This window comes from Bison bison, unplaced genomic scaffold (genome assembly GCF_000754665.1).
Source record: "Bison bison bison isolate TAMUID 2011002044 unplaced genomic scaffold, Bison_UMD1.0 scf7180017864233, whole genome shotgun sequence".
Lineage (NCBI taxonomy): Eukaryota > Metazoa > Chordata > Mammalia > Artiodactyla > Bovidae > Bison > Bison bison.
In genome coordinates, this window is record NW_011494805.1 from 3926757 (window position 1) to 3954139 (window position 27383).

At 39.6% G+C, this 27383-nt stretch overlaps 1 protein-coding gene across 1 annotated transcript in view; it reads left to right on the forward strand.

Annotated features, from left to right (window-relative positions):
- The window catches only part of RALYL (RALY RNA binding protein-like), an 825421-nt gene that overhangs the window by 204652 nt on the left and 593386 nt on the right, over positions 1 to 27383 (forward strand). The window lies entirely within an intron of this gene.

A 27383-nucleotide genomic window follows, 5' to 3' on the forward strand; every position in this document is an offset into this window, starting at 1 on the left:
CTGGGCCCATTTTTTGGTGAACATCCCTGACTGTTCTTTACCGCCCGGGGAGAAGAAAGACCAGGCACCGGCCTTCCGAGAACCCTGGCAGAGGAGGAGAGGACCTTGGATGACTCTCACTGGGTCATAAGCACCCTCCTCGTGTGTGCTCAGTCTGGATGTGTCATTGAGAACCACAGGGTTGCCTTGGTTGTTCAGTGGTAAAGAATCTGCCTGCCAGTGCAGGAGACATGGGTTCCATCCGTGATCCGGGAATCGTATGCCACGGAGCAACTAAGCCAGTGGCCGCAACTGCTGAGCCTGCGCGCTGGGGCTGGGAGTCACCACCCTGAGTCCACGTGCGCAACTACTGAGGCGCGTGCGCCCTACAGACCGCGCTCTGCAAGCGAGGCCGCCGCAAGGGGGGGTCCCACGCACCGCAACAGGAGAGCACCGGCCGGCAGCAAGAAGACCCAGCATAGCCACAAATAAATAAATACTAAAAAGCAAATAAACTAAAAATTATATATATATATATATCAGGATAGTATCAAAAATAAATAAAAATTATATATATTTATGAACAAGAATAGTATCGGATCTATTTTGCAAGTAGCAGCAGCAACAGCAGCCTGTGTAGGGTAGTAGTGTGAGAGCGAAGGAGCCAGCGCAGCTGAGCAACAGTCTGTGAAGTCATCTTGGGTGTTTTTCTAACTACCAGGTTTCCTTTGGTTTCTGAAGATTTTCAAGCCTAAAGTGCCCTCATGCCCATCGACTCTATGAACCACCCGTCATCTATCCATTAAGGTTCTTTCGGCTCGAGATATACAGGGTCATTTTCTATTTTTTCCACCCGGAATCTTGACTGCAACCCGTGTATGATACCCAGATATCAGTGGATACAAACTGTCCCAGTTTCCACTCTGAGCCAGATCTCAACCGTATGATTCTTTACTATTGTGAGCTTCTTAAAGTTTAGAATTATAGCTTACCATAAATTTACTGCTTGCAGTCTGGAAGACAGCACACAGTGATATTTAAAAACAAACAAAAAAAAAAACAAAAAAACCACCTCTTGAACGAAGGATTTAACTAGGCATTTTATGCATAATTCAGTGGAAGTTTGAGCCTCACAGATGAAAAGACCTGAAGCTCTTTTACAGAACACACTAAAGCTGGTAACAGGAAGCTATAGAGAGAATTACTTGATCACCTTCTTGGGAAAATTGAACACAGGCAGGGGTATTAATAGTGCCATGGTGGTAGGCAAGGATATGCCACATGCTTTAAGAAAGACTTCCATTTCTAATCATTTTTAATCAGTTTGTTAATATTCTAACACATACTAATGAACATTCAAGTTAATTTGTTGAAGTAGATATAAATAATTTATAAAGATAATGTCATTCAACACAGGACTTAAAATATGTAAGAGTGAATATAAAGTCTTTGGTCAAAACATATCCAATACTCTGATTAATGTACCAAAATCTTGGTTGATGAAGCAATGTGACAGCCATCTTCAAAAAAAGACTAGTGATTTTCATGTTCTCATCTTGCAACCTGGTGGAATTAAACAAGCAGAATAGAAGGAAGAAGGTAACAGGTTCAGAAAGGCAAAGCTTCTAGAATTCTTTGAGGAAAAAACTAAATATGTTTACAGGGAAAATGTACCATGCCTAATGTGTCTGCAGCTTTAAGAAGCCCTTTGTAAAGGCTACACACTAAAGACCATTTAAGATTTAAGTCACTGTAGGATGGCTTATTTTGTCATGGATAGAGAATCCACTTACAGGCAGGAAACAAGGGATAAAACAGGTGCTTCTTTGCTTGGAAAAACTGTGAACTAAAGCTTGGTACTGGAAATAGTTGCATTTTACAATTTTACCAAAGATCTGACAAGAGTGTGTTTGTAATTGGCAGGTAATACTGAGGGTTTCCAGGTATGCCAGAAATATTTGTGAAGAACATAAAATTGTGTGTAAGTTTTATTGTCAACAAATGTAAGATAATGTTTTGGAAGCAGGCAATGTGCATATGGCTAGAAGGTTACTGCTTAGGTCTGCGCATCAGAGGCAATTACTAGCATGTAGTGAGGCCTATGACAGAGACAAAGGCAGAAACCCAGGTCACAGGGGGGCTAGCACATATAAAGTACGACCTCTCTTGTTAATTGGACCTCTCTGGTAGCTCAGTTGGTAAAGAATCCGCCTGCAATGCAGGAGACCCGGTTCTATTCCTGGGTCGGAAAGATCCCCTGGAGAAGGGATAGGCTAACCAGTCCAGTATTCTTGGGCTTCCCTAGTGGCTCAGCTGGTAAAGAATCTGCCTGCAATGCAGGAGACCTGAGTTTGATCCCTGGGTTGGGAAGATCCCCTGGAGAAGGGAAAGGCTACCCACTCCAGTATTCGGGGCTGGAGAATTCCATGGATACAGTCCATGGGGTCACAAAGAGTCAGACATGTCTGAGCAACTTTCACTTCATTTCACTTCTCTTGTTAATTAAGCAGAGTATTTGGTAAGTTGTCAAGCTTGAGCCTCAAATGACTGGAATTAAAGAAATTTAATTACTCCAACTTGCATACAACAGAGTAACCAGATTAGTGAAGAAATGGGCCAATGTTGTAACAGAACTCACTGCAGATTCATTTCACTTTGATGTTCATGAATTTCTTTATTTCTTATTCATCGAGAGCATCTTCCTATCTTTCTGATTAAAGTTCATGTTTATTTCTGACTTTGGAGGCCAGCTGTATTCTGCCATTCAATATCTCTAACCTTGGCTAAGAATAGAGCTGTATAATGGGGAGAAGGATTCAGGCAAGTCAATTTATCTGGTCTAGAATACTATAGCATTTGTTGTTGTTGTTCAGTAGCTCAGTCATGTCCAGCGTTTTGTAACCCCAGGGACTGCAGCACACCAGGCTTCCCTGTCCTTCACTAGCTCCAGGAGTTTCCTCAAATTCATGTCCATTGAGCTGGTGATACCACCTAATCATCTCATCCTCTGTCACCCTCTTCTTTTCCTGCCTGGAGTCTTTCCCAGCATCAGGGTCTTTTCCAATGAGTCAGTTCCTCCCATCAAGTGCCCAGAGTAGTGGAGCTTCAGCTTCAGCATCAGTTCTTCCAATGAATATTCAGTGCTGATTTCAAACTTAGGCCTCAGATGTGAAAATATATATATAGCAAAGTTGAAAAACAGCCACTAAAATGAAAAAAAAAGTTTAATTTTCAAATGGAAAAATATGTAAAAATTATGTAAAAGAATTTTGGGATTAAGAAGTAAATCAAGTGAATAAAATTGAAGTTGGTCCTCATAGACTAAACACAGGTATATTGTCCAAATCTTGGATCATTTGTGAAAAACAATACATCAGGGGATTCTAGACTCCATATTTTAAGTATCATAAGTGGTATGAGATAAATGTACAGTTTATTTTAAGTGCTCTAGGAGTCTGAATCAAGTGCCGTGAGTTCCACAAACAAGCAAGTTTGGGACACATTGAAATGCATCAGTTCAGTTCAGTCTCTCCGTCATGTCAGACTCTTTGTGACCCCATGGACTGCAGCACGCCAGGCCTCCCTGTCCATCACCAACTCCCAGACTTTACTCAAATTCATGTCCATTGAGTCAGTGATGCCATCCAGCCATCTCATCCTGTATCATCCCCTCCTCCTCCTGCGCCCAATCCCTCCCAGCATCAGGGTCTTTTCCAATGAGTCAAGTCTTTGCATGAGGTGGCCAAAGTATTGGAGTTTCAGTTTCAGCATCAGTCCTTCCAGTGAACACCCAGAACTGATTTCCTTTCCAATGGACTAGTTGGATCTCCTTGCAGTCCAAGAGACTCTCAAGAGTCTTCTCCAACACCACAGTTCAAAAGCATCAATTCTTTGGCACTCACCTTTCTTTATAGTCTGTGTGTAATCCCTGGATTGGGAAGATCCCCTGGAGGAGAGCATGGCAACCCACTTCAGTATTCTTGCCTGGAGAATTCCATGGGCAGAGGAGCCTGGGGGCTAGGGGTATAGTCCATAGGGTTGGAAAGAGTCGGACAGGATTGAAGGACTTAGCATGCGTGCATGCCTAGTTATAGATGTAATGGGTTATTAAGGGAAGCTGCAGGGATTGCTTTGGAAAAATAGCCTTAATGTTTTGAGGAGACATTACTTAGGGCAGCTGTTTTCCCACCAAACTTTATTCTTTGAAGTTAATACCACTTTTCACGGTCTGAGGCGGTAGGAAATTTGTACCCGTCTGTTCTGCAGTGGGTATGGAAACTTATGTCTCCAGGGAGAGGTTTTGTTTCAGTTTTCTTGAACGTGGGAGATGATCCTTTTCCATACTAACAGTTTTTGAAATATTCTTGTGTTTTATCTATCCCTTCCTCAGATACAGCCCACAACCTAGGAACCAGGAAATAGGATTATTTTCATGTGAAACAGTTGTGAGTTTAAACTTTGACTCTCCAGGCACAGTCAAAATTCCAAATCCTTGAAACCAGTGTTGACTGCTCTTATGCTTAGACCAGAACTCCCCAAAGTTTCAAGATGCAGTTGGCTGTTGAGAAACATTGGTTTGAACTGTGCATGTCCACTTAAACGTGGATCTTTCTCACTGAATATGTAACAGTACTACAGATGTGCTGTTGATTGAATCTTCAGATACAGAACCACAGATATTGAGGGCTGAGTGTAAATTATATTTAGATTTTCAACTGATGGTAGGGTAATGGTGCCCCAACCCCACATGGTCCAAAGGTCTACTGTAAATTAAGATTACCAGTATTACTAAGTTGTCAGTGTATACCCTCTTGAAGAAGAAATAATAAAATGTGAGAATGGTGAGTGAAGATTTTCCCATGCCTTATTTAAAGAATTTAGCAAAGCAGTAAGATTATTGGCTGAATGATGCTGCCCACATGGTGCTTTTGAAGTAGTGTTTAATAGAGTGGTCTCTTTCTAGAACACATTACTTTGAGAATTTCATGCTTGGAAAGATGAACTGTGTACTGCTCTTAATTATCCTTAAACAGTGATAGTTAAGTGTGGATTTTCACATAACAATTTTGTGAAAATTCCCTTTGAGGGAATTATAATATTTCATATCTTCATAGATATTTAAGAAGATATGTGTATATTTACAATTTAATTGCATAGAAGCCAGCATCCTTCTAAGAAAAAAAAAACGGTGAGTCTGGAGAATTGAGCTTCATAAAAATCTCACTATGGTTGTGGCTGAGTTATTTACTTGGAAAATGGGGGAAATGCTTTACTCATAAACGATGGCTTTTTGGAATACAAAGCAGAATCTAGAGTGATGATTATTATGTGGTTCCCACAAGATTTCACCAACCTGCCATGATGAGATGGCAACTTCTGTCCTTGAGACACCTCATTTGGTTCTTTTCTCTGCTCTCCAGAAGAAAGTAAAAGTCCTTACCTTGCTTTGAGTTTGCTGTAATATGGCATATGATAATGTGGCATTATAGTTTATTGCTTCAGGTAAACTCACAAATTTTCCTAATTTTTGAGTGCTCACTAGATAACAGGTCAGGCGTTCTAGTTCTAGATTTCTATTGTTGTCCCTTATACATTGAACTGGAGAAGGCAATGGCACCCCACTCCAGTACTCTTGCCTGGAAAATCCCATGGACGGAGGAGCCTGGTGGGCTGCAGTCCATGGGGTTGCTAAGAGTCGGACACGACTAAGCGACTTCACTTTCATTTTTCACTTTCATGCACTGGAGAAGGAAACGGCAACCCACTCCAGTGTTCTTGCCTGGAGAATCCCAGGGACGGCAGAGCCTGGTGGGCTGCCATCTATGGGGTCACACAGAGTCGGACACGACGGAAGTGACTTAGCAGCATACATTGAACTTCTGGTCGTCTGTGAACTTGGGTTTCAAATGCAGTTTTGCCCGTGGAAGCTGCCCGTTCTCTCAGTACCTGTTCTGCTCTTGTTGCTGCCTGCTCTCTCAGACTCTGTGGATAGGTCCCAAATCACTTTCTCATTTAGATCAGGCTTCAGTCTGGAACAGGGAAATTTACATTTGAACAGTGCATTCAAAACAACAAAATTCTAATTGCCTCCATGGGAACTCTCACTCTGGGACGCATTGGGAAGATACTTAACAATTTTTGTACTCCTCTGATGGATTAGTTAATGATGATTTAATTGTAGTAATTATCAATAATAACAGTGGTGACCAAATTAGGACCAGATTAAAGTGTTTTTCTTTGGTTTAAAAACAGTGCTTTATGTCACTTTGATTGATTGCACAACTTTCACTCACATATGGCGAGGTCAAGAGTTGTTAGTACATACATGCAAGTACTTGTCAATAAAAGAGGAATACTTCTTAGAATTCATATTACTCTGACAGTGTATTTATATATATATTACTGTTATCAGCTTTAGTAATAAAGACAACTTGCAATAAATTTAATGACAATTTAAAAAATTTCACAGGTGCCAGCTGTGCACTGCATTGAAAGATTTTCATCTGAACTGTACTGTCCTCCAGTCTCAGTGAAAATATTGCTTATTTTGTCTTAATACTGGTTGATTAATGCTGGGAGGTTTCTATTGAGAGTTTTCATGACTGACCAGATTTCATAGGATATTTAGCGAATTGTGTTTTATCCATCTCCCTATCATAAGAAATTTTAATGCTGGTGTCTATATATTTCTTGAAAGATTAGATAATTTATTAGTAGAAAGAATATGCACTTTGGTTAGAGTTCTGTCTTTGCCCCCGTTTGATCCTCTGCAGGTAACTTAATTCTTCTAAAGCCTCAGTCTATTTATTTGTGAAATGGGATGCATAATGTCTGTTTCACAGACTTCTTCAGTCTTCACACCCAATCCGGTATTGATCCCTGTAATTTCTTCCTGTAGAAGAATATTTAAGAAGCATGATATTTCTGAGCTACATAAACCAATGCATCTTTTCCCTTGGTAATCTCTGGTCCCCAGTTGCCATAGGTCTGCATCAACAACCACCCATGTGGGACTGTCACTGGAGAATTACTTTCATGTTACAGAGAAGATAATCTTTCCACCTGAGTTCACTAGACCATGAGGCTTCCTGCCTCTGTGAATGAGGACCAGAAAATGGAAGATAAACTTAGATCACATGGGAAGAAAAAGAGGCTAGCTTGTTCCTTTTACTCATTTAGAGTGTAGGTCAAACAAAGCAAGCCGCCAGTACATGTACAAGCAGAAGGGGCTTGGTGCTCAGGACCTCAGCACCCCCACCCTCACTGTCCCCAAACTATACCAAGTTTGTGTGTGTTAGTTGCTCAGTCCTGTCTGACTCCTTGCGACCGCATGGGCTGTAGCCCACCAGGCTCCTCTGTCCATGGGGTTCTCCAGGCAAGAATACTGGAGTGGGTAGCCATTTCCTTCTCCAGGGGATCTTCCTGACCCAGGGATCAAACCCAGGTCTCGTACATTGCAGGCAGACTCTTTATGGTTTAAGCCACCAGGGAAGCCAAGTTAATTTGTGACCTAATTAATAAGTTAATTGACCTGTTTTTATCCTTCATTTTGAGGCTTCCCTGGTGGCTCAGATGGCAAAGAATCTGCCTGCAATGAGAGAGACCTGGGTTTATCCCTGGGTCAGGAAGATCCCCTGGAGGAGGGCATGGCAACCCACTCCAGTATTTCATGCCTGGAGAATCCCATGGGCAGAAGAGCCTGGCGGGCTACAGCCCATGCGGTCGCAAAGAGTCGGACGTGACTGAGCGACTAAGCACACATCTCTCATTTTACTTGTCTTGATGCGTCTAACATGGCCTGCTATCTTCTTGATACAGTTTTCTTCACTAGTTTCTGTGGTGCTGTTTTTCTTTTATTTTCTTTCTATATACCGGATCATTATGTAGGTAGCTTGCTCTTTTCCCTTCTAAGTATTAATGACTTTTTATGTAAGAAGAAAACTAAAAGCATCTTTTGAAACATTTTTGGTCTGTTGATTACATAAGTTTCACTTATGATTGGAAATGTAATTTGTCTAATGTGGTTTTTTAATACCTCTAAATTATAAATAAATTATAGGATCAAATTAATATCATCAAAAATTTATTTTTTGGCATTGGAGATGTTTTCACTCTTCTTTTTTGTCTCTGTAATAATTGGACATATCGTATATGAGAATGTCAATAAGTGAACATCTGCTGGTTAAAATACATTTGGGATGGGAATGAAATATATGTTCTTTCTCAACATTAAATCCACTCTGTGATAAAAAATTACTGCAGTAAAGTTTTTTTTTTAATTGCAATATGACTAACATGTCTCTTTAGAAATAGTTTTTCTTAAGGTTGGCTTTCATTTTTCCCTTGGTTAAACATGGTTAATTAAGTCTATAAAAATCTATACATAATACATACTGAAGCATAAAGAAAATCAATCAGCTAACCAGATTATTCGATGATACCTTAGATTATCAAACATTTGCAAGTTAAATTCAATATTACTGTAAAAATTTAAAGAATTAACTGAAATTAACATAGTTTATCTGTTCTGTTAGTGAAGAACCAAAATTTTAAAGTTCTTCAGGCTAGGTTATTATATGCTTGTTTGGGTAATTTTAATTATTCATTTTTATTAAAAAAATAAATGATGTTAAACATAGAGTGTTTGATGAATATAAAAATATATGCTATTGAATTATAGATCATCTCCCCTCTAGCTGCCAACTTGAAATGCCAAGCGTTTCACTGATCTTCATGCTTCATGTAATGTAGAACCATCTATGTTCCCTGTGCTGCCAAATGGAAAATGGCAATACGCGTCAACCATCTAAGCGTCATAAAGCCAAAAGGTGTTGCTTCGTTTGTGAACTTCTTTGTAATAAGTAGTGGTTAACTCTTCTCTCCTATTTTCCTTCTTGACTTTACTTGACGTTGGGCAGGCAGCATCCCATGGAGGCTGTTTATTGGGTCTCTCCATGGCAGGAGAGCGCGAGCTCAGTGAGGGCGGCAGCTGGTCTTTCTGACTTGACATGATATTCTCAGCACTTAACATAATGCATGGTTAGCGTGAGTGAATGCATTTATTTTCAGACTTTTGTTTCTGTGCTTTTGAATATAGTTATTAATTAAAAATGAGCCACCCCTAGATTTTCATCACTGCTTGGTGCCTGAGGGTGTCAGAAAAATATTAAAACATGTTGCCTCCTGTCAGAGGCTTTCAGCATAACTGAAGGTACAGATTAATGAATATGGATTAGTATAAGACATTATATAATTAAGATACTGCTTGAATTTCACAATGTATAAATCATGTAGGTATTCATTAATGAAGGCCTTCCAAAGAGAAGCAGAGTCACGGAAGTGATAGCAAAGGAGAAGTTGTGGAGAAGAGCTATGTGCAAGAAAGAGGGGAACTTTGGTTTCTGCATGACGGAGTAAGACTTTGAAGGCTTCAGGAAGGAAAAATCATAGAGCACTGGAAGGGCAAGAGGACCCAGGACTCATTAAAAGAGGGAATAGAGTGGTTGGAAGTTGGATAGCATTTCTATGTTCACAAAAAAAGAATTCTGAAAGGCAAGTGAAGTATTCTTTACCTTAAAGAGAGAGAGAGAGAGAAAAAAAAATATATATATAGGGATCTAATGAATGTTTGTGAAGAAAAGAATCACCTCCTATTGCAGGAGCTAAGGTAAGTTGTAAATCAGATAAACTCAAGTACAGTGTGAAATTGAGTGAGGGAAGATCTGGAATTTAGGTGGACACAGCAGGGATTAAAGAGAAAGGTGAGGGTGATTAATTTCGGACAGTCAATAAAAAAGAGGTGAGCAAACTAAACCATGCTGTCTAACTTGGGTAAAGATGTAAATTGGGGTTCTATGGTTAGGGATTAGACAATTGAGAGATAAGGGTTAGTTTTTAACATGAAATTTTGAGATGGTAGCCAGAAGTTACATGGTAATATCCCCCCAAATAAGGAAACTACTTAAATCCTATTATGCAAAATAACTTCCCAGGTCCACCTACTGGCATATACATTCACACAATTTCATTCTCTTTAATTGTGCCTCTTTCTCCTAGAACATTTCCACCTTATAAATTTTACTTACAAATTTTACTGGGTTTTCAGTAACTCTCATTTTTAAAATGTATTCTTATAAATGAGTGTTTAAGCAGGCTAGCATAGATATCAAGAAGAGTGAAACATTATATAATCATTTAAAATACAAAATTACTTATTTGAGAGAGATACAAAGTTTCTCTTTCTTTAAAATGTAGATGATACTTCTTGCCCTACCTAGCTCATGGGGTTGTTGCAAGGATCAGAAGAGATGATGGGTATGAAAGCACTTTGAAAACTAAAATCCCTTACAAATGCAAGCTATCATCATTACGATTATACAGTGCCCTCTATGTGAACCCGAAACAATTCTCAGTTTTCATCTGTCACGTCACTCGTCACTCTTGTAAGTCCTGCAGAGCATGTCCCACAGATTTTTATCATAGGACTCTATTTTAATCAACGACAAATGCATTTTCATGAAAGCATAATATTGTTTCTATAATAGATATTCTTTGAACTCTGGATGAAGACTAATACACATTTCAAGGACGATTATACTTCTGAGAGTTTTTCCCCATCTCTTTCATTTTATAGCTTCCTTTTCCCCTATTACATGGATGCAGTGAAATGATTTCAGCAGGTAAAGTATCATATAAAAATGTAAGTGTCCATCCCCTCCTCCTTTCTCCTCACCTAACCTTTTGCCTCCCTGTGAGTCAGGGTTGTAGAACAAACACCATCCATGGGGCCTACCCAGTGGTGCCAGTCTGTCCTGGAAATCAAACCGGACAACGAAGGTGTTGTGAAAACACAGCACCGTCAGACCCATCATTTAAAGCAGACTGGAATTGGGGCTTGGTTCCAACCAAACCCAAAAGCTATGTGTCAAAGAAAGTTCTAAGTTTTCTTAAGTCTCTCTCACCTGCTGTATGCACGTGCTAAGTCACTTCAGTTGTGTCCGACTCTTTGCCACCCTACGGACTGTAGCCCACCAGGCTGCTCTGTCCATGGGATTCTCCAGGCAGGGTTGCCATACCCTCCTCCAGGGGATCTTCCTGACCCAGGGATTGAACCCATGTCTCTTTTATCTCCTGCATTGGCTTACGACCAGCACCACCTACTGCTCCAATGCTTACAACATTTGTTTGGGACATTGACATAACAATGACAATTGTGGCACAATTACTTGGGTAAGTGCAAGTTTTATAATTCCCATCTCCTTCTATCCCCCGCCAAATCCAGGAAAGTAAACAGTTCATTCAAATTCTCTAGATATACAGTATATATTAGAGCATTTTACAAGCATATGGGTAATCAAATGCTACATTTACATATGCTGAAGTTGCCAGTTTTGGAAAAAATTAGCAAATCTAATTGTTGTAATACTGGACTACTTTTACTTTCCAAAATACTTTTATTAAGGAATAAAAGCATTGCTGATTGGAATAGTAAATGCAAAAAGTTAAACTTAACTTCTAAGAGGTATATAAATGTATTTTTAGATAAGCCAAATTTTAGATATGTACTGTTATTTTTTTAAAAGTCCTTAAAGACCATCTAATCTTATGAGAGAAAAGTTATAATAAAATGAACCTTGGGTATTATTCTTCCTTCATCTAAAGATCATTTTAGAATGAAAAGGGCAGGGACTCTGATTCCCCATCCATTTACCCTCCGTCCTCGGTTCTGAAGGAGTTCTTCCCAGGTTCTGGGAGGAATAGGCCCACTGTTCCTGGGTTCTGGCCCACTCATGTCTTTATTCCTTGCGCACTCTTTACTCCTATGCGCACCACTGCATAGCTTGTATCCTTGTTCCTGGGCACCTCTTCCCTAGATTCTTCCCAGGCCCTTTCTCGAGGCTGGCTCTCTGTATCAGAGCCTGATAAGCAGGTCCTAAGTTTGTGAAGCCCGTGGTGCTCTGCCTTGCGACTTTCCTAGCTGCACCCAGGAAAGGTGCCTGAGATGTCGGGGCCAGCCTTGGGTGTTAGGTAGTTCTCAGACATCCCACACACTGCACCCAGGAAGCTGACCGGTGGCTGGCCCTGACCTTGACCGTTCTCTCTTCTGATCTAAGTTTGTTAGTCCATCTCATCATGCTTCTAAGTGACCATAGGGAGGGACTGATTCCAGGAAGAGATGCTATCTTCTACCCCCTATACCCTTCTGCTGCTCACAAGACGCCCTCATTATATTCCACCCTGATAACTTGAACTCTCTCCCTCCTTTTTCCTGGCACTTATTCAAAGAAATGCAAACATCCACTTAGGGAAGAGGGCATCTGTCAGAGTTAGCTCTTTTCTGATACTTGGATTAGGTCACCGAGTCACCGCAGATTTATAAAGAGAAACCCAGCACTTGAGAATTTGCTATGATTGCCACAAGCTCCAAACCTGTAATTACTGTTGCTACTCTGAGACCTTCAAGTGAAGCGTCCATCTTTAGCTTTTGCTCTTAGCCATCCGGACTTCCCTGCCATATTTTTCTTGTTTGCCTTTGTTAGAACTTACAGTAGAAATACAAATGTTAAGAATCCAGCTGAATGTTTTAGGACGAGTACAAAGAATGAGTTTTTAAAAATTTGTTGAATGTCCATCATGTATTAAAATGCAGAGGGGAAATTTAATCGGTGGTAATCAAAGTAATTGTTCATTGTGAAAAACATCGGGGAGAACTGACTGGCATTTTCAGTGTTTGAGCTCATCGTGCCAGATTTTTGTAGCACTTTATAATCTAGCATTTCAGTAGAGCTCCATTTCAGTAGAGCTCCATGATAACTCCACGGTGTTATCTTTACTCCGTATAAAGATGAGGACACTAAGCGGCTTTACAGATGTTTACAGATGAGGATCGGAGAAGGCAATGGCACCCCACTCCAGTACTCTTGCCTGGAGAATCCCATGGATGGAGGAGCCTGGTGGGCTGCAGTCCATGGGGTCGCCAAGAGTCGGACACGACTGAGCGACTTCGGACAGACTGAGCGACTTCACTTTCACTTCTCACTTGCATGCGTTGGAGAAGGAAATGGCACCCCACTCCAGTGTTCTTGCCTGGAGAATCCCAGGGACGGGGGAGCCTGGTGGGCTGCCGTCTCTGGGGTCGCACAGAGTCGGACACGACTGAAGCGACTTAGCAGTAGCAGCAGCACGGATGAGGATACTGGGAGGTCAGGAAAGCTCACAGATCAGGCTGATTCAGCAACTAGGGACTCTCAGGCTGTAACACCAACTTCGAGGTTCTGTGTAGAGATCCCCGCGGGGCAGTGACCACTTCCTCACTTAAATTCTCTCTTGCTTCCGCACTGTATTCTGGGTAAACAAGCAAGCGGAGTTCCGGGTCTTTCCTGACATCACTCCCTCCTGCGGCTCTGTTCCCCTCTAGCTACGTCCCTTCCTGCACCTCTTGTAGAGCCTAGCATTTAGAAATTTTGTCCCTGCTTTTTGCCTGGATAATTAACTCCAATTTTTTTGGCCAGATCCTTTGGGGAAGCCGAAGTGTAGTCTTAGTTGGCTTCCGAAGACGCCTTGTACTGTCTCTGTTTGAGCCATTAGTGCTGTTAATGGACTGCTCTGCTTCCCTTAGATTAAGCTTCTCATGATAAAGACTGCCTCTTTCACTTTTGTTTCCTCTTTCTCTTAATCTGTAAAATAAATATAATAATAGCTGCCTTGTAGATTTATTGGGGGGATTAGAGGCAATATATGTAAGTAAAGTAACAGTGCCAGAGACATGGTAATAAAACTAACAATAACTCATATTTATTAAACTCATTTACTGTGTGCCAGGTACTATGGAAGGCATTTAACATGTATTATCTATAATCCTTAAGTAACGATTTTGTTCACTGATCTGGACTCAAAGCCAATATAAGCAGCGAGCCCCTTTAATTTTTTTTTTTTTTTCTGCAGCCATGTTATCACACATTCTGAGCCTGAGATCTGGTACTATGTTAGGCAGAGGCCAGAGTTTTTCAGACCGTTGCTTATAAACACAATTTAATTTCCACAACTGGAATTTATTGTGTTATTAAAATTTCCAAGCTGTCCTTAATTCAAATAAAATTCAAAATGTCTCGCATTGTCTCTGTTCAAGCCTACCACTAGCTCTAGCCCTGCATTTTAGAACAATTGTTTAATTGACTGGGTTTTTCTAGTCTCAATGATAGGTAACTCTGTTACTGACAAGAGCTAGCAGCCTTGTGGTAGGCTCTTTGGAGCCTTTCTATCTCTCCCATACCCCACTATTTGGGACCTCAGCTCTCAGACAACGGGCATATGCATTTTAACTATCACCCAACTCCAGCACAGAGTAATCAATCCTCTAACCTCCTGCTCTTACTTTGGCAGGAAGCTCTTTTCTGTAGGAGCCCATAAGGATATCTGCTTACTTTCTGAGAGATGCGCTGAGCCTATAGGAGATGCAGGCATTCCTGTCCTGCCCAGTAATGGAATGTAGGTCTGCTTTACTGTCTTCCAGCAAGCATTCTGCTTTCTAAATTCTCCAGGAGGGAAAGGGACAGTCATCTTGATGTTCAAATGTTTCCCCAAACTCCAGGGGCCGCAAGTCAGCTTGGTCCAAGGTCTTCTCATCAAGAAACTGTGATGAGGAACTGCAGTTCTGATTTCTCATGCAGAAACTGGCCGGCACATTTCTGCTCAGCAAGCCTGTGGTCAGAATTGAGACACTGGTCTCCAGGGTTGAAAGTGACCCACTCAGTTTTTTAGATCCCTTGGAGCTGGCCCTCTCGCCTAAGTGTGTGCCGTGTGTGCAGGGGAGGGGATAAGCCTAAACCCCTCCCTTGGATAATGTCTCGTTGCCTTAAAGGCTTTCTCTCCCCATGCACTCAAAATTCCTGCATTTGATAATCCGGATGAAGGGCTAGGTTTGTAGCCAGTTTCATTGCTTGATTAGAAACCCTAGGAGGGGTGCCTAGCAACTGTTCTTTAGGATCCTTTCTCTTATTGTTCTCATTTTAGGCTTTAGCTGAAGTGTTTGAAGTAACAGGAAAAGCCCTGCTTCGCGTCTTGTTATATATATAAAGCACATCCGACGAAACTGTGTCTCTAGAAGTTAGGTTATTTTTCCTATGGCTTCTAAACTTATTTCGTGAAAGTCAAAACCCAATTTGCACCCAGGTTAGTCTGATCCCAAACGGACTGTTCTGTTCACTGCCCTGTTTATCTCTGAATGCAATTGTTCAACCAGAAGTCATGACCAAAGGGTGTCTACAACCTGAGACACACATCAGTGGCATTCTTTGGGATTTATTTAGATACTTCCTGCGTAAAATGGAGCTCTGATGCTGTAGGCATATCAAGGCTTTTTCCAACTTAATTGACTCCTGCCTTGGTGCTGAAACTATTAGTAACTATCAGTGATTTTCTCCCAGTTAAGTGAAGAAACATCTGATACAGCAAATTTGGTACCCTGCTCACTTGCAGAATTCAGTAAATACGTGTTAAGTGAAAGACTGCGGGGATTCCAAGTCTCCCGGTGCAGCCAGTCCTTGCAAACGCTGACTACTGTGGACTTGTGTTGACTGCGGTTCATCCGTCCATCATCAGCTCTTACATTCAGGGAAATGTCTTGAGCATTTTTATTAGGTGACTGCATGTCTCTTACATGCAACTAGGAGAAAGACCGGTTGTTCAAAAGCAGCCTGATTGTGTCAGAGTGGAAAATTTAATCAGCAAGAACCAATTCAAAAGAGCCAAGTTGTAGCAAAATCTAGAGAATTCTAACTCTAAATGTAAAATCCTTTCCTGCTTCACTGTAACCTCAACATTCTTTCAGTTGTTAAATTAAAAAATGCTGATAAATGGGCACTGCAGAATAGCTTAATTTTTCTCTCAATGTTCAGAGGGGAAAATTCTGGATATATCCCAATGATCTTTGAGGAATTTTAGAAACTCTTCTCTTGGTCAGATTAATTTATTAAAGATCAATTAGTAAAAATGCAGTTGGAAATAGTCTCTTTCTTATAGATAATATTATCCATTTGTAAAGAGAATTTATGGAAGAGATTTACATATGAAATTATGAAAGAAAAACAAAAGTATATTAAATTCAGCTACAGCTGACTTATAGGGTCTGATATCTTTACACCTAGTGCATTTGCAACACACACGAAACATTTGAAAACATTTCTGTGTATGAGATTCTAGACAATGTAAAACCCTACTGAGAAAAAACCCATCAGTAAGTAGTTGCCAGAAGGAGTCAGGAAGGGGGATTGAATGCAGGGGGACACAGAACTTTTCCAGGAGTTGGAAATGCTTCGTATCTTGATGGTGATAATGGTGACATGACTATTTCTCACTTCAAAAATTTATCAAACAGCATACTTGTGGGTGAATCTTTGGTATCTACGTGATATTTCAATAAACCTGGGGTAGCAGGGGAGAAAAAAAATGTTATTGAGTTTAGGCTCTTTCACGTGTATAATCTTTTATTCTGACAAAGTATATTGGGCCATCATGAAGAGTCTATTTCAATGATGTTCTCCATGTAATAAAAATAGACTCTTACGTTTCAAATTATCCTGAAGATCATTTAGTTTAATCTTTGCTTCTTTTGTTTGCTCTCCACTGAGTCAGTTGACATTCATAGCTTCCGTCTGTGTTTCGGGAACTGGGACAGTGCTGGATACGTGAAGCTGCATAAGGTCCTTACCTCGGGAAGGTGTATTAGGTGTCTACTGCTGTGTAACCAATTATCTCCAACATTTAGTGGCTTCAGAGGATGCACATGTATCATCTCACAGTTTCTGTGAATCAGAAATCCAAGCACTGCTTGCCTTCTATTTCGAGATGTCTTACAAGGCTGCGGTTGAGATGCCAGCCAGGCCTGGGACCTCTCATCTGAAGGCTCAGCTGGTAAAGGATCTGCGTGTAAGCTCACGAATGTGTTTGTTGGTGAAATTCAGTACCTTGAGTTCCTTTGCACCTAGGGCCTCAGTTCCTTGCTGGCTGTTGACTAGAAGCTGCTCTCAGTAACTTGGCTAAAGGCCTCGTCCAATACAACCCCCTCCTTAAAGGGCACAGACTGAGAAGGCAATGGAGAGAATTGACTAGAGAAATGAAGTTATAATTTTTATAATTGAACAAAGGTGGTAACTGGAAAAAAGCTATGGGTTTTTCCAGTAGTAATTTAATGATTGTGAAAGTTGCACCATAAAGAAGGCTGAGAGCTGAAGAATTGATGCTTTAAAATTGTGGTGCTTAGAGTCCCCTGGACGGCAAGGAGATCAAGCCAGTCCCTCCTGAAGGAAATCAACCCTGAATGTTCATTGGAAGGACTGATGCTGAAGCTGAAGCTCCAATACTTTAGCCACCTGATGTGAAGGACGGACTCATTGGAAAAGACCCTGATGGTGGGAAAGACTGAAGGCAGGAGGAGAAGGGGATGACAGAGGATGAGATAGATAGCATCACTAACTCAATGGACATGAACTTGAGCACACTTGGGAGACAGTGAAAGACGGGGGAGACGGGCATGCTGCAGGACATGGGGCTGCAAAGTCAGACAGGACTTGTTGACTGGACAACAGCAACATCAACAGAGAGTCATGTCCCTTCAGCATTGCCATATAATCTTGGTTAGAAACAAAATACTCAAGAGAAAGGAATTAACAAAGATATCAATACCGGGAAGCAGGGGATCATTGGAAAGCATCTTAAAAGCTGCTTACCACAGGAAACCTAATTGATTCAACTAACTACCCAGGCTTTATCCATCAGAAAAGCATCAGCAAGTGCTTTAATTCTTTTTCATATTACAGAATAGAGAATGTAAGTGGGGGCCTTCTAATCAGACTCTTTATTTAACTTCTGGTTCTACCACTTACTAGCCATATGTCTGGGAATTTATTAAACTCTTTAAGTATCAGTTCCCCAATACCCGATAAACTTTCCTTGAAAATTAAACACAGAAATAAATGTAAAGCTTTAGCATGGTGCCTGGCAAATAGTAAGCATTCAATGAATATTATTATTTATTTTAATCTGGGTACAAATCTTACTCCTTACCTGAAATCTAGCTCTCTGAAATTTCCTCCTGTTAAACTTAGTTGAAAAGATGGGACTTACTAATCAAGTCAGATTCACTTTCAAGCGTTAGCCCTGCCTTTAAATTACGTCAGAAGACAGCATATGTGTTGGCTCCGTTTTTTCCCCTCCCTTGCACGTTCCAGGTCTCCTTGGAATGTTCCTGTAAATGTTCCTTGTACAGCACGATTTCAGCTTGTGAGTCACTCTCTTCTCAACATGTTTGTTAGATTATATTCCATCTGTAAATTGTTGTACAAAACCGAAAAAAAATTTTCAGGTATATTTTAATCCATGCAAAACAAATAATTATTTATGAAAAAAAGAGAGGAAGGAAGGAAGAAAGGAAGGATTATTACTGATGGATGGACAGCCTATCATCATAGAACAATTTTAAGTAATTCGATTTTGACTAGTACAGTGATATTCATGAAGATGATTCTTGGAGATGATAGTAGTTTACAAATGATCTAATGGTGGCTATTAATACTTACCTCCTCACTAAAATACAGATTCATGAAAATAGGCATGAAACAAACTGAAAATGAAGTGCAGCCATGCAATTTGATATGTCGTGATTCTTTTATCTGTTTCATTTAACATGAGTCTGATGATTGGGCAATAATATACTCAGGATACATACAGTGAAAAATCCCATTTCTGTTATTGCTCAATATTAATACAAGCCTAAAAGCAAGTTCTGAGGTTGAACTGTAATTTATTCCTTTCTACAAAGAAAGAGATATTTCTTATTTTTTGAATAAAATATTTCATTCAATGCTTATTTTGATTAAAATAAGCATTTAACAGCTTGGTCAGATTTTTTTCTTAGAGTTATAAATATGCAGTGTTTATCCATATGCTATGATGAAATCTTAACCCAGTATAAATATGATGCTATAAATGTTTTTGACCATGGATTTTCATGACTCAATAAAATACTCTTTCTTGATAATTCACAATTTTGTGCAGAGGATATCCACAAAAGCATAAAAGTAGCTTTAATTTTTTTTTTAACCAAGTGAATAGTTCTTATAAGTTCACACACAAATAGAAACTACTGTTTAAAAAAAGTCAGGCATAGCGTTTTCTGTTTTTGCTCTTTAGAAAATATAGTGAAACTAAGTTCATCTTTAGTTTGTCTCATAAATTAAACATGAAATATATTTTTAACAGAAAGATCAATATTGTTTAGTTCTGCTTGCTAAAATAATACATGTTCCTGGAAAAACATTTTGCAGACACTCAAGATATAAAGAAGAAAATAAAAATTCAATATAACCCATAGACAACCACAATCCACGTTTAATGCATATTCTTTCCGACATTTATCATATGCCCATTTTTTATTGAGATAGTGCTTTATTTAATAGTTTTTAAAATGTCTCTGATTTATTTAAACATACGTATGTGCATAATACAGATTTAAGCTTTGTGTGTTCTTTGTTCCTATCTTTATTGCAATGTTTAAGACGCTCTATTTCCACTGCTGATACTACCCCAATACCCAGTTCCCGCTTTCCCATTTTCAATTAAAACATAGAATAAAATATTGTGAAATTAATTTCCACGTGTTTTCCTAGTGTATTATGCAGTATGGTTGTTTTCAGTAACTTGGAATTTTGAATTGAAAATATTTGAGGGTTTCTGTAATCAGATATTTATGTTTGTTTTCTTTTGTAAAAAGAAGTGCCATTATAATTAGTTTCACAAATCTTCAGTGTAAAATGTAAATGAAGTAATTTACTGTCAGCATTTGCCTTTTCCTTCAAGTTACAATAGGAATTCAAATCAATAGCATTTATCATTTTTCTATTGAATACATTTAACATATTGCAAATATTTACATTATCACCAACATTTTTTAAAACATCAACAAAACTTAGTATGCACATGGGATCCTGAGGTAATGGATATTAGTATGAGGGTAAACTATTTTACATAAATGAGTTCTCTTTCCTTTTTGAGATTGATAGTGAAATAAAGGTCTTGTCTTTGGTTAAAAAAAAATCTAGAATGAGAAATATGAAGAGTGCAGTAGTTAGGAATTAAATATACCTGTGAGGAACTACTTCACTTATATTTTCCAGAGATATAAATTTAAGTCAACTAATTTTAATTTACAGATTGTTAAAATGATCTTCCTTTTTAGATAAGCTTCTAATCCCTGACATGATCATATATTAATTTGGAAGTTGATTTTTGTAAACAATTTTAAAGGAAATATATTTTTAAAGTATTAAATATATTAACTTTATTTAATTCATTGTTTTATTGCACATCAGTTATTTATCAATTAAATATTTATCTCATGGCTTTGATATGAATTATAGCAAAAGTATATTAACTGTTCTCGCAAATTCAGCAGGTTGTTAGAAACATGTTGAACTTGTCATGGATCTAGAGTAGATCCTAGATCAGGATGTTTCTGAAATGAAATGAGAATATTTGTGGATCATTTTTAATTGAAAATGTTTCCATTGTAAGACTGACTTGTCTTATTAAGGACTTCTTTAAAATATACTAATGTGTATTTGAAATAAGGCTTGTCTGACAAAAACACTTATATGGTTCTTAAAAGTTGACTGACCATCAGATTTGAATTCACTATTTCATACAGTAATTCTACCTTGCTTTAAAAATGTGGAAAGGTAAAAGTAAAGTTTTGTCTTTTAACATTTCAGTTCAGTCAGTTCAGTCACTCAGGCGTGTCCGATTCTTTGCAATCCCATGGACTGCAGCACGCCAGGCCTCCCTGCCCATCACCAACCCCTGGAGTTTACCCTAACTCACGTCCATTGAGTCAGTGATGCCATCCAGCCATCTCAACCTCTGTCGTTCCCTTCTCCTCCTGCCTTCCCCTTCTCCTCCTGCCTTCAATCTTTCCCAGCATCAGGGTCTTTTCCAATCAGTCAGTTCTTCGAATCAGCAGCCAAAGTATTGGAGTTTCAACTTCAGCCTCAGTGCTTTCAATGAATATTCAGGACTGATCTTTACGATGGACTGGTTGGATCTCCTTGCAGGCCAAGGGACTCTCAAGAGTCTTCTCCAACACCACAGTTCAAAAGCATCAATCCTTCGGCGCTCAGCTTTCTTTATAGTCCAGCTCTCACATCCATACATGACTACTAGAAAAACCATAGCTTTGACTAGATTGTAACATTTAGCTATCTGAAACAGTTTCATTCACTCATTCATTTTAATAAACATTAAAAAAAACTTTATGTTTTAAGTTCGAGGTATCTAAGCACTTGCAAAGCACAAGGGAATGACAAGACATATTAAAAGGAAATAATTAATGAAAATGGCTTTGACACAGATATTTTAGTCTTATCTGTATTTGAAATGTCTGGTTACTCTTAATTAACAGAGAGGAGCAACTCATACATTTATATATTTAAAAGCTTATCAGTAAGCTTTATAAAGTTTTGTGAAATATGGCTTTAGAAAATATTACTTTGAAAAAAATAGTCACGTTACAATTACTGAGATTTTCTTCTAGTTTTATTTGCAATGAATACACAGGGGACCTAATACCTAATGTGTAAATACATTCCCATTAAATGATTACCTTATGGGCTTCCCTGGTGATCCAGCGGTTAACAGTCCCCCTGCCAACGCAGGGGACACGTGTTTGATCCATGGTTCGGGAAGATTCCACATGCCCCAGGACGATTGAGCCAAAATTGCTGAGCCTGCAGCCCCTGAGAGCCTGTGCTCTGCAACAAGAGAAGCCGCCCCAGAGAAGCCTCAGCTGGAGAGGGGCCCCTGCTCCCCACAGCTAGAGAGGGCCTTGTGCACAGAACACAAGACCCACTGCAGCCAAAAATGAATAATAAAACTTCCTTTAAAAATTAGCTTAGTCCAGCCTCATTGTAGAAAGAATAATGGCTCCCTAAAATGTTCACCTCCTAGTCCCCACCTCCTGAGAAAATGTTGCCTTCCGTGGCAGAGGGACTTTGCTGATGAGATTAAGGATCCTGAGATAGGAAGATATCCTGGATGATCTAGCTGAGACTGGGTATATTCATAGCATCTTTACAAGAGATCAAGGAAAAGACCATCAAGGACTGAAGATGTCATGAAGAAATGGAGACTGGAGGGACATGCTTTGAAAGCAGAGGAAGGGGCTCAGGCCAAGGAACGAGGGCCACCTTGAGGAGCAGGACAAGGCAGGCAAAGAGGTTATGGGAGCCTCCAGAAGGAATCGGCTACCTCATATTTTAATTTTAGCTCCGTAAGTCTCATTTGGGACTTCTGCATTGCTAAGCTGTAGAGAATAAATGTGTATTGTTTCAGCCACTAAGTTTGTGATAATTTGTTACAGCAGCAATAGGAAACAAATACACATTTACACGTAATAACACTGTCAAGGCCTCTATTTTGCTAATTTAATTAGAATCCTAAATTCATTCACCAGGTCAATCACTGCAGAGATGCTTATCTCGTAAAATGTGAAAGTGATAGTCCCTTAGTCGTGTCTGACTCTTTGTGACCCCGTGGACTGTAGCCTGCCAGGCTCCTCTGTCCGTAGGATTCTCCAGGCAACAATACCGGAGTGGGTTGCCATGTCCTTCTCCAAGGGATCTTCCTGACCCAGGGATCGAACCTGAGTCTCCTGCATTGCAGTCAGATTATTTACCGTCTGAACCACCAGGGAAGCCCCTAGTCCATCAGAATGGAGAACCTTTTTATTATTTCCAGAGAAACATAGGTAGGTAGCTTCTAACTCTTCCCATCTTGACAACTAAGTCTTCAAAGCAGCACAAAAGCAGGCACTGGTGGGACCTGGGCCAGGGCCGTTGGGTTTCTTGATGGTCAAGTGCGCCTGTGTTAGCTGCCCAGTCGTGTCCGACTCTGTGACCCCATGGACTGTAGCCTGTCAGGCTCCTCTGTCCATGGATTTCTCCAGGCAAGAGTACTGGAGTGGGGTGCCATGCCCTCCTTCAGGGGATCTTCCTGACCCAGGGATTGAATCCACATCTCTCGCATCTTACGTCTCCTGCATTGACAGGCAGGTTCTTTACCACTAGTGCCACCTGAGAAGCCCTTGATTGTCCCAGTTTTTGTTTAACAGAATCTGCAGATACCCCTTGAATTTTAGAGAGCAACATGAGAATAAAGCATTCGAATGTGAATATCTCAGATGCTTCCTCAATTGTTACACACTCAAAAAACAACCTCTCCCAGTGAATAATCTGAGCGGTGCTGTTTGGATATCAGTCTCAGACAAGCAGAAAACTGAACCCTATCCTGCTCTTCCTGTTTTCTGGATGTATTCAGTGTCAGAGAGATGGATAGTCTTTTTTTTACTGGGTGAGAGGAAAAGCTGTAATAGGTTCTGTGCCATTATTTTTGAAACTCCAGAGTTCATTAAAACTCTCTTTGGCTTTCTTCACTGCCATCTTTCTCCCTCCTTATGAATTATTCAAGGCAGATTCCAGTTGAGGTAAATAGTTTGATTTGAAGGTTTTTGTATCTGGATTTAGATGCAACAAGAAGTGTTAAATGCTCAGAATTTTAAGTGTACAGAATGGCACAGGCTCAGCTATTGAAATGGAAGGCATTGCCGTGAGCACTCTGGGGCTGCTGTTGCGACTTCAGCTTGGGCTATTTGTCATTCTGAAGTAGGTAGGCATTATGATGTCTGAAGTATAAATCAGCCTTTACAGAGTGCGCAGTCCCCAAGCACTTTGAACATTCTAATCCACATCTCAGTTAACAGAACATTTTTTGATTTTTACAAGCTAAAGTTTCCCTTTTTTATTTAACCTTGCCAATGCATTATTAATCTCTATTATTTTCCAGGTATTATATACTGAACAACAATTTTAGCCTGCATGTGTTCTCTTGGATAAAATGGAGGTTATAAGTTTTGAGTTTTTCTTTCAGAAAATAATGTGAAAGCTAAGAGGACCTAAGAAACATCTCATTTTTATAAAACTCAAGATAAGCGTGGATTTTTCTTTCACAGTAGGCATCTCCTCCTTGCATTCTCTGCCTTAATTTTAATTTTGTAAACACTCAGCTCATTGTGTTACATACCTAAAAACATGATGTATGAAACACATGGCTGAAAACTACATTGCTTTAGAACTAATGGTCAGAATTGTTTTGGTGCAATGTAGCACATTTAAAAACCAATCCAAGGAAATCTTATTATACTTCTGTCATTTACTAAAATTCACTTCCCTAATGTCAGTTCCCATTAAAGCAGTCTCATAAAAATTATGTTCGTGAAATTATGCCCAGGTGCTACTGCTTTTAGGCAAAGCATTTTACTCATGTTCTCTGCTCTAACACGATGTCATTAGCAGCAGGGGTTTCATTTACTAAAGAATAATGAGAACTAACATTTATTAATTACTATATGCTAGAGCATGTGCTAGATACTTCACATGCCTTGTCTAGCTTAATGCACTGGCTTTTCCAATCTTACAGCTAAAAGTAGCTTCCAGAGCAGTAGTCTTGAATCATCTTCTCTGACATCAAAGTCCATGCTCTTAAATACTCTGCCAGTAATTGAAAATTCAAACATGTAGAACACAGATTTATGAAGTTGCAAGTAAAATGTACTATGGAATGGTGGAGACTGTAGCAAACTGATTATAAATTAAATGCATTTATATTTAAACTACACACTGGGCAACCAATCCGTATTTGTGGATTGCATTCAGCTTTCCAGTTGAGCTATTTCAAATCCTAAAAGGTGGTGCTGTTAAAGTGCTGCACTCAATATGCCAACAAATTTGGAAAACTTATCAGTGGCCACAGGACTGGAAAAGGTCAGTTTTCATCACAATCCCAAAGAAAGGTAATGCCAAAGAATGTTCAAACTACCACACAATTATACTCATCTCACATACTAGTGAAGTAATGCTCAAAATTCTCCAAGCCAGGCTTCAACAGTTCATGAACCATGAACTTCCAGATGTTCAAGCTGGTTTTAGAAAAGGCAGAGGAACCAGAGATCAAATTGTCAACATCCACTGGATCATAGAAAAACCAAGAGAATTCCAGAAAAACATCTACTTCTCCTTTATTGACTATACCAAAGTCTTTGATTGTGTGGATCACAACATACTGTGGAAAATTCTTCAAGAGATGGAATACCAGACCACCTTACCTGGCTCCTGAGAAATCTGTATGGAGGTCAAGAAGCAACAGTTAGAACTGGACATGGAGCAACAGACTGGCTCCAAATCGGGAAAGGAGTACACCAAGGCTGTATTTTGTCAACCTGCTTATTTAACTTATATCATGTGAAATGCTGGGATGGATGAAGCATAAGCTGGAATCAAGATTGCCAGGAGAAATATGAATAACCTCAGAAATGCAGATGACACCACCCTTATGGCAGAAAGTGAAGAGGAAGTAAAGAGCCTTTTGATGAAAGTGAAAGAAAAAAGTGAAAAAGTTGGCTTAAAACTCAACATTCAGAAAACTAAGATCATGAAATCTGGTCCCATCACTTTGTGGAAAATAGATGCGGAGACAATGGAAATAGTGAGAGACTTTATTATTTTTGGGGGGCTCCAAAATCACTGCAGATGTTGACTGCAGCTTGAAATTAAAAGACCCTTGCTCCTTGGAAGAAAAACTATGACCAACCTAGACAGCATATTGCAAAGAAGAGACATTACTTTGCCAACAATGGTCTGTCTAGTTAAAGCTATGGTTTTTCCAGTAGTCATGTATAGATGTGAGAGTTGGACTATAAAGAAAGCTGAGCAGCAAAGAATTGATGCTTTTGAACTGTGGTGTAGGAGAAGACTTTTGAGAGTCACTTGGACTACAACGAGATCCAACCAGTCCATCCTAGAGGAAATCAGTCCTGGGTGTTCATTGGAAGAACTGATGCTAAAGCCAAAACTCCAATATTTTGGCCACCTGATGCGAAGAGCTGACTCATTGGAAAAGACCCTGATGCTGGGAAAGATTGAAGGCGGGAGAAGGGGCTGACAGAGGATGAGATAGTTGGATGGCATCACCGACTCAATGGACATGAGTTTGAGCAAGCTCCAGAAATTGGTGATGGACAGGGATTGGAAGAATTTATGTAAGATCCAGTCTGTGACATTAACTGTCTTATAGTCACAAATAGGAGGATGATGGGCGCTAGTAAAGGCAGCTGAGGCAATACTTCTAAGTCAGCTTTCTATTTTTGTAGGTGATTGTTCCCAGGTAGCATTAATGGTAAAGAACCTTCCTGTCAATGCAGGAGACCTCAGAGACACAGGTTCCATCCCTGAGTTGGGAAAATCCCCTGGTGGAGGGCACAGCAACCCACTCCATTATTCTTGCCTGGAGAATCCCATGGAAGAGGAGCCTGGCAGGTTGTGGTCTATAGGGTCACAAAGAGTCTGATGTGACTGAAGCCTGCACTTCCCAGCCATGGTAGAAAGTAGACATGGATCATTTTTGAGGGATGAGGGGTGAACTGTATGTAAATTTTGCACATAAAAATGTTAAGATAGCAAAGTACTCAAATTATCCAAGAAAAAGCTATGAAAAATCTCTGCAGGTACCATTAGTTTCATTAGGTATGGAAATCCGTTTAAGGGACCTTCATTGCCTAGTTTTAAACTAACAAAAAAGGATAGGAAAACATTTGCTATTTGTTTGATTATTTAAGGAGAAGATATATTTTCTTCTGAATTAGCACAATGTAAATTAGATACATTTAGTTAAGTTCTCCCTTCTCAAAAATCTCCAATAACTCTTCATTTTATTTACAGCAGAAATCCTTAATTTCATGAGTTATTTAAATCTTCTGGGCTTTAATTGCTATATTGCTTAGTGTGTGGTTTGTAAAATTTTTTCACTGGCTGTGATAATAAAATATGAAATTTGAAAGTCACTGACACTGTGCTTGATTGGGTCCCTATGAGCTCTAAAATCCAACAGGTCAGCAGCCATTTGTGGCAATATCCTCATTTCTTGGTAAATATTTCTGCTATAATGCACTTAATGTATTCCCTCTATTGTATTACTTCCTTTTTTCACATTTTTATTTTTTAAATTTTTTAAATTTAAATTTATTTATTTTAATTGGAGGCTTATTACTTTACAATATTGTATTGGTTTTGCCGTACGTCAACATGAATCCGCCACGGGTGTACACGTGTTCCCCATCCTGAACTCCCCTCCCACCTCCCTCCCCGTACCATCCCTCTGGGTCATCCCAGTGCACCAGCCCCAAGCATCCTGTATCCTGCATTGAACATGGACTGGCGATTTGTTTCTTATATGATATTATACATGTTTCAATGCCATTCTCCCAAATCATCCCATATTGCATTACTTTCTATTTCTAAAAATAC